The sequence below is a fragment of the Octopus bimaculoides genome, chromosome 14, assembly GCF_001194135.2.
Source record: "Octopus bimaculoides isolate UCB-OBI-ISO-001 chromosome 14, ASM119413v2, whole genome shotgun sequence".
Lineage (NCBI taxonomy): Eukaryota > Metazoa > Mollusca > Cephalopoda > Octopoda > Octopodidae > Octopus > Octopus bimaculoides.
The window spans coordinates 24,498,141-24,507,024 of record NC_068994.1 but is presented as its reverse complement, the minus strand read 5'-3'; the positions used below and the strand labels follow the sequence as shown (position 1 = coordinate 24,507,024).

Genomic DNA, 8,884 nt, shown 5'->3' with positions numbered 1-8,884 from the left:
ACCACAGAATTATGCACAACATATAACTCCTAACTTTTTTATTTTTCAAAGTTTTCGGGAAATTTTTGAGATTTTGAATTCAACACGTGGGACTTTATATGACTATGCCCCACCTCCAAAAAATTTGTGGTGGAGTGTGATTTAAGGCCTAGGCCTATTTGGCTGCTATTTTTAGCATGCATGACAACCATCTCAAAGTCTGTGACAAAAATATTTGATCGATAAACAAGTCCACGTTTTTAATACAAATAGTCAAATTGATAAAAATGCATCCTTATTCTAGGCATGCCTAGATATCAGTAAATGCAGACTTAATTTCTAAAAATTCATTGTCACCCACAAAATGTTCATATTGCCTGCTCAAATCTCAAATCAACCACCATTTTCTAGAAATTCATCACCCACTTTGGGAATCTCTCTGCCTCACTATAACCTTTTATCATCCAACAAAAAATCACCTCCTCCAATGCCCCCTGACCTCTCAAAAGAGTTTTATTTTTTTATCTTGCAAGTACTTGGTGATCCTGTCAGTGTAGGTGCCACTTAAAAGCATGCAGTCCACACTGTAAAGTGGTTGGTGTTTGGAAGGACATCCAACTGCAAAAACCTTGTCAAAACTGACCTTGCTAGTGCTTGTGCTATGTAAAAAGCAGTAAGTCCACTCTGATGAGTGGTTGGTGTTAGGAAGGGCAGCCAGTTGTAAAAATCCCGCCAAAACAATTACAGAAGTCTAGTGCAGGTTTCTGCCTGGCTGGCTCTTGTCAAACTGTCCCACCCATGCCAGCATGGAAGGCGGATGTTAAACGATGATGATGATGACAATGATATTTGCTTAATCACAATCTAAGATCCATAAAACTACACACCCAAAGAAAATGGTTTTTGATTCTTTTGATAGTTTCAACTCCATTCTATAGGAGTGTTCATTCAGAATACTTTACATCCGTATCATTGAGCGAAACTCAAAAACTTTTCGTCATGCCTTCTAATTTCATGTTAATAATGAATAGTATGAACTGAAATAATATCACACAGATTACTTTTTTTTTTTATGCTGTGCAGGAAGTTACTGAATGTTTTTAACAAGGTACAGAATCATTCACCTTCTGAAGAAAAAAAAAATTCATCAACATAATGGATATTTCTCTGCAAATTTCCAGAGAGACAATAAAAAAATGCTGTACTTGATAAGTAGCAGAATTATAGAAAAATACTGTTAAACATCATATATAAATATATCTCTATCTTTCATCTTCTACATGTTTCAGGAATTAGACAGTGGCCATGCTGGGACACTAAATGGTTTTGTCAAACAAATCACCCCCAGTACTTATTTTTAAAGTCTGGAAATTATTCTATTAGTCTGTTGCCAAACTGGTGTGGCTTAAAAAACGAAAAAAAAAAAAAAAGGATTAATTGGATCAATCTGTTTTGATGATACTGTGACTAGTCCCATTTACTCCATTTACTGCAACTATATGTTATGTCAAGCACTCAAGAGGATTTTAAGATGTGGAGTTATATTTTCAGTAAGATGGGGACCTCGCTACATACCATAGTAATGTAAAGGTTTAACTTGATAATAATTTGCCAAACGGGTTCAGTAAAAATACTCTGTGTCCACTGGAAATGTTTCTTGATGTTTGCTATTCTGTTGCTCTGCATTATCTGCAGTATCTGGGCCAGAACAGTCATCAGTTGAAAAACAGGCATTCATAAAATGAAAAAAATTATTCTTGTAGATTCTATTACCTTTTGATAAAATGCATTTTAATAAACACTGACTTTATAATCATTCAATGTGTGTACACATTTGTTAAGGGTACCCTGTATATGTACATATAAAAATACAACTTTTACCTCTCCCACTCTTTGACCAAACAGCACATTCAGGATAGTTAGACAGAGAGAACTGCTTCAGCATTTGACTAGTATACACTTTCAGCTGAGGAAACTGGAACACCATGAAATAAAATATTTTGCTCAAGAACACAATGCGTTGGAAACAGGAAATGACTCCATGATATTTTGATTATAAGCTGAACACTCAAACTAGTATGCCATACTGTCACACATTTATACACACACACGTTAATGCATAGAGATATATAACAATATTTTTTGAATGTATAATTTGTGTATATATGTATGTGCAGATGTATGTATTAGTACTTGTCTGTATATGTCTTTATATATACCAGGTTGAGCAAAAATCTTTTCAGATTTTCTCTGATGATTTTTGGCAACTTGCATCTTCATGTTACATCATCAATTTGATACAACTTATCCTACCATTGCTGAATTGTTTATTCTTTATTTTTATGTTTAACACATGAACATGAATTATTTATTCTGTGCTGAATAAATTGCCATTTTACGCTACCTGTGGAAAAAGGACTGAGTACAAGGGCAGTGGCAAAAGAAATTAATGATGTAGAAGGCTCAGGAACTGTCAACAAACGTGTGACACAAAACTGGTTCAGACAAACCAAGGTCAGGCAGATCATCTGTTGTGGATGATGAAGCTTTGCTTGAAAAAGTTAAACAACAGCCAAGCAGAGGCACTTGTACATTGTTAGCAGAACTTGATCCTCACAAAGCACCATTAATAGGCATCTCCATAAGCTTGGCCTTGTGAACAGACACTGTTAGGAAATTTCTCATGAACTGACCAATGGCCAAGCTCAATGATGTAAGGGTGCATAACTTAGTGGTTAGGATATTCTGTTCATGACCATAAGGTCATGAGTTTAGTTCACAGCAGCACATAACGTCTGTGAACAAGACACTTTATTTTATGTTGCACCAGTTCACTCAGCTGGCAAAACTGAGTAGTACCTGTATCTTAAAGGGCCAACCTTGTCACATTCCATGTCACACTGAATCTCCCTGAGAACTAAGTTGAGGTAACATGTGTCTGTGGAGTGCTCAGCCACTTGCATGTTAATTTCATGAGCAGGATGTTCCATTGATCAGATCAACTGGAATCCTCGTCATCAGTTATATAGATATATCGGCAACGAGATTATTTTTTACACTGGGAAGCTGCTGTGATTTCGGCGCGAAACAAATCAGTAGCGGCACAGATTTCAGAAGGATAGGTTGGAAATCGCTTTGGTGGTGATATGTGCTGAAGAAGCTAAGGCATTTTGTGCCAATGCAGAAACTAGTCCACATAAATCCATATACTTGAATGTATGTAAGTAGATTGTCTTAACCAAATTTACCTTCGTTTGATTTCTGTAGTAATCACCAGTGTAGTTTTGACGATTTAATAACGAGTTTTGACTGTTATTTCAAGCAGGTAGACATACTTAGTATGTCCTTTGATTAATTATAATTCCTCGGCTATTTAAATGCCATTTTTTGGCCTGCAGCCGCCTGTATCGTTAATTCTGTTATTATCATTCTTAAACTAGTGACATTGGATAATAATAGAATTAACGGTACCTTTGTAAATTAATTTTATACATACATGCATGCATACATACATACATACATGAACAAAATTTTAGACTCACACAAAATTATCAAGAGCAAAATGCAACCGAAATCATTGAAAAAATATTAACCAATGCAAGACTATATCCATTAACAATGGAACCGAAAGTGAAAAAATGTGGTCAGCCTAATTGTGGTACATGCCCCCACCTTTTGGAGGGTACAGAGTTCCACTTTAAACAAAGTGAAATATTTAAGATAAAATCAAATTTCACCTGTGCTTTGGAAAACTTAATCTATGCCATTACCTGCTTAGGGTGCGATAATCATTATATTGGCCAAACAGGAATGTCACTCCATTAAAGAACAACTCTTCACAAGGAACAAATCCACTACCCACAATACAGACAGTTACAGGTCAGTGAACACATAGAAAGGTGTGCTAGGAACTTCCAAATTTTCCCTTTATATCAATGTTCACAGAATACCTCAGTTCAGCAAAGAAATAAAGAAGCAACTTTCATCAATAAATATCATCCACAACTCAACGTGAACATATAACATAGAACACTACTAACCCTACCATTAATACCACTAATTCCCATACATTCTATACACCATTCATATTACATTATTACATCTACCCTAATTGCACCACTCCCAGAACTACTTACCTCCCTTACATATAATCTTTTTATTCAGGGACTAGTAGACACAACACCATTTGGTAATCAGTGTGCATTGAAAGCCAGTGAACAGCAATTGATGAAATCGGTATGACTTTGAATTCCTTTAACAATTCAAAATAATAACTTTATTCCTCTTAATTCTACCTCAGTTCATCTAACTGTATATATTTATCGTTACTTTTCATAAAAAAGCCTTTATTTTTTAAATATCCAATGTGCATTTTCGCTTTTTCTTCTTACTTTATTTTTCTCTTTGAAACCTATTTCTATTATATATATATATAATAGAAATAGGTTTCAAAGAGAAAAATAAACTACATGTGGTAAATATATATATTTGTTCATCAATAAAAATAAAAACATGTCTGAAACAGTTGTAGTGAACCTCAACCCATTTCTGTTCTTATATGTATATGTACATGTGTGTATGTAGGTACACATATTTGTGTGTGTGTGTATATACACGTGTGTGTGTATATATGTATGTATATATATATATATATATATATATATATATATATATATATATATATATATATATATATATATATACATACATATATTCATATGTGTATATATATATATATATATATATAAAGGAACACAAATGGGGTTTAAAATTTGCAACAGCTGTTTTGGTAGAATTTTATAGATTATTCATAGACTACATCATAGCACATAATCTACCATCTTCAGGTAAAATGTTAAACAAGTACAAATATAATATCTTGACAAATTGAACCAACATTTCTGGATAAGTGGTATTTTAAAAAATTATATTTGAATTTATAGGGAAATTAGGAGCGGCTATAACAGGCATGCAAGAAGCAAAGAGATGAAACTACTCAAATTTCAAAAGAGTTATCTTAATTACTTTATATCCAAAACTGACTGTGTGGACATACAAGAAACACAGGCATGCTGTAGCCAAGCTAGTGTTCTTAAGGTCATTAAAGTCAGGAAGATACTGTGTCCATTAAGTGAGATAAAAGAATGCAAACCTCAGTGCAGCAGAAAGTTACAAAGCTATCATCACCTTTTCATGCATACACACACACGTGTACGTGTACACACATATACACACACAACACAAATATGTGTACCCACATACACACATGTACATATACATAAAAGAACAGAAATGGGTTGAAGTTCACTACAACTGTTTCTGACATGTTTTTATTTTTATTGATGAACAGATCAATTACATCATGAAAAAAAACAAAAAAAAACATTTTCTTCAAGGTGAATAGAAATTTAAACCTGAAATTTAACATTTAAGATTAGGCTCATAATAAGTATAATTTTTGTGATGATCAGAAAAAGAAAAATTATTTCTCCATTATGAGCTGAATCTTAAATTTTAGATTTAAATTTTTATTCATATGAAGAAAATAGTTTTCATTTCATGATGTTATTGATTTGTTCATCAACAAAACACGTATCTGAAACCCATTTGTGTTCTTATTTTACACCATACTTGGAACCTTTCCTACATTGGATTTAGAATTTAAAGAGGACCGTGAAACCACATACCAGAGTATGTCTGTATGTGATTTTACATATACATGTACAGTTATATTGATGAGTATATTGATCTGTTTATGTGCATGCATATATAAGTGGTAAGGCAAGTCTATATATACATTATTATATGCATGAGTGTCCATATATCCTGTTGATACATGGATATGCTATTCTTGACCCAAACTTCAGATTGTTCACTTATTACACATTTTTGTTCTTGAATATTACATTTGCTTATTTCATGTAGCATTTACTACTGAATGCATTTTTGTTCATCATGAACAGTCTTATTTTGATACCACAAATTAAACATTATGTATAACTACACTGAAGTTTGTTTCAGGCATGGCTGTATGGTAAGAAGTTTCCTTCTCCACGACATGGTTCAGTCCCACTGTGTGGCACTTTGGGCCTTTATATACCTCTGACCATTGTCACACCTATCTCTATTTGTCTCTCACTTTTCCTTACATTCTTGCAACTTTTACTTAGCCTCATCTCCACATCACCCATCCATTCACCGTTCCCCCAACTACTGTATTAATCTGCAGCTTATTACTCTTACTGTATTGCCAGCCAGCACCCCACTTCCCTGAACCACTTCTGTTGACATCCTTCAGTTTTCTCACTCAACCCTTACTTATATTTACCATTTATTGCCCTTGTTCACCATTCACTACATTTATTCCACCCTTATTTCTAACCATTTCCCACTTTCCCCTAACACTTTTGCAATCTTTGCCTGCTCTGTCTTTCGGTCCCCATTCTCTCTTCTAATCATCTTCTACCTTGAGGATACATTCTCACACCTCATCACCAATATTCCCTCTAAGCCATGTGCTTGTGTGCATGCACGTTTTACAACTAGTACAGAGTGGAAAAATTGCGCATACAGAGTTTTTGAGATGAAATTGAATTTTTTTAAATTGAAGATAGGTTACTTATACTTTGCAAAGAAAGACAAAATTTGCTCACAAGCAAATTTCCATAGTAAGATACCAACTAAAAACTAAGACAAAAGATGGTTCTCTGATCCGTTGGATTCTGCCAAATCATCCAACCCATACAAGCATGGAATATTGATGTCAGGTGATGATGATATCTTTTGTCAATTTGTCTCAGCAAAGGAAGTAAACATGAGCAACAGAACAAAATAAAATGAATTGGACTCTGAGCAAAGTCTCGTGTAACATTTGTTTTACAAGTTAAACATTCCTTGTTTATGTTGCCATTGGAAATGCAGTGGATCAATGACTGTCCTACTGGAAACCTGTAAATAATGATTCATCAACTGCAATACAAATTAAACTGATAAAGGACACTTAAGATAAAAAGATATCGATGTTCAAATAAGATGTAGGCATATTTTGTTAAAACTAAGGGAAATACCTACCAAACAAGAGGTCAAAATAGTTTTATATCAAACTTTCTGATATCATTCAAAACAAGTTTATCTCAAGAAATCTCAAACAGAGTTATTTCAAAAACAATTTCTAATACATTCATATTATCAAATCATTTTTATCTTGTTAATTTCAAATTGTAGGGAGTCTAATGTAGTGAAATCAGCTAAGTAATTTGTAAAGGCTATCACTAATAAATTATATTTTCAGTTATTTATTTAGATCTATTTGTTTACCTCTTTCCTTATAGGAGGTCATATAATATTTGTGTAGCATATTTGCATTATTTAGATGAGATATTACAGATCCTAGAATTTTATGTGCAAGGGGTTAAATAATTTAACTTTTTTTTCTAAATAATAGAAATTTTTAACATTTTGCTTTTGTCAACAAAGTAACCCTTTAACATAAATTTGATCTAGATGAACATTCAGGAACCTAGCTCAGTAACCTTGGTCATGACTAGTTAAACTTAACCCTTTAGCATTTAAACTGGCCATATCTGGCCCAAATATACCCCTTGTTTTAAGTTCAAACTGGCCAAGTCTAGTCTCTCACACCTACCCTACAATGTCACCCTAAAAATAGATAACACCATTGAAATCTCAAAGCTATGCTCAATTCAAAGCAATATGAGTAAATAAGCTTTACATTTGGTAGAGTAATTTGAATGCTAAAGAGCTAAAAGTTAGCAAAGCAAATATCAAAGTACTTATTAGTAACTGAGAACAGAAAAACCCACTGTCACCTGGAAAGTGACTTTGCTCACAACAAAATGCAATGTCATCTTGCCTGAAAGGCAGAGCACAAGTATTTGAGAGAACAATTAGATATTAAATACATCAACATGGGGAAAGATGATTGTGGTTGTATGGACATGTGAGGTGAATTGGTAATAAATACTGAGTCAAAAAGTGCTGTGGATGGAGCATATTTGAAGAATAGGATGACTGAGTAAAACAGGGAAAGAGGTGTGGTCAGATCCTAAGATGCTGGACTTCAGAGAGCAGGTAACAAAAGTCTGTATTAGTAAGTGATATGCTGTACTGCAGATCTATGCAAACAAAATGAACATGAAAGCACATATTAGGATATCAATGATAATGATAACTTTCATATTTAAACTAACAGGGAAAGTCAGCAACAGATTTTCTAGTCATTATTAAACCTTGATCTGTATTATTCCCACCAAAAGCTTTTAACTAACTTTTTAGATTTTGATTTAAATACAAGATACAAAATATAACTATCAGCTAACCCCATTCCAGTAGTTTACATTTAACCAAACTTGTATTCTGAAGCAGAGATGCATTTTGTAAACATAGATTCAAGACATGAATTACTTAAGCATATACTTAAGTATATTATCATAGTTTTCATGCGATAATGTGTAAGACTGAAGTGTTATGAATTTGTATTTCATTTCTGAAACTAGACTACACTCTCAGCAAGACACAAAGTCTGCACTACTTCATTTATATATATATATAAATATAGGCGATGACTACTGACCGAGACCTTTGGTAATGTGCTGTGCGTGAGAAGACCCGGCAAGCCAAGTAAGATCGTTGCCAGTGCCCCTGGACTGGTTCTTGTGCGGGTGGCACATGAGATGCACCATTTTGAGCGTGGCCGTTGCCAGTACCGCCTGACTGGCTCCCGTAGGATTTTCGAGCGAGATCGTTGCCAGTGCCCCTGGACTGGCTTGTGCGGGTGGCACATAAAAGACACCATTTCGAGCGTGGCTGTTTTCGTGCGGGTGACACGTAAAAGCACCCACTACACTCTCTGAGTGGTTGGCGTTAGGAAGGGCATCCAGCTGTA

At 34.2% G+C, this 8,884-nt stretch overlaps 1 protein-coding gene across 4 annotated transcripts in view; it reads right to left on the bottom strand.

The window, feature by feature from the left end:
• Positions 1–8,884, bottom strand: part of LOC106869118 (uncharacterized) — a 62,341-nt gene that overhangs the window by 34,702 nt on the left and 18,755 nt on the right. The window lies entirely within an intron of this gene.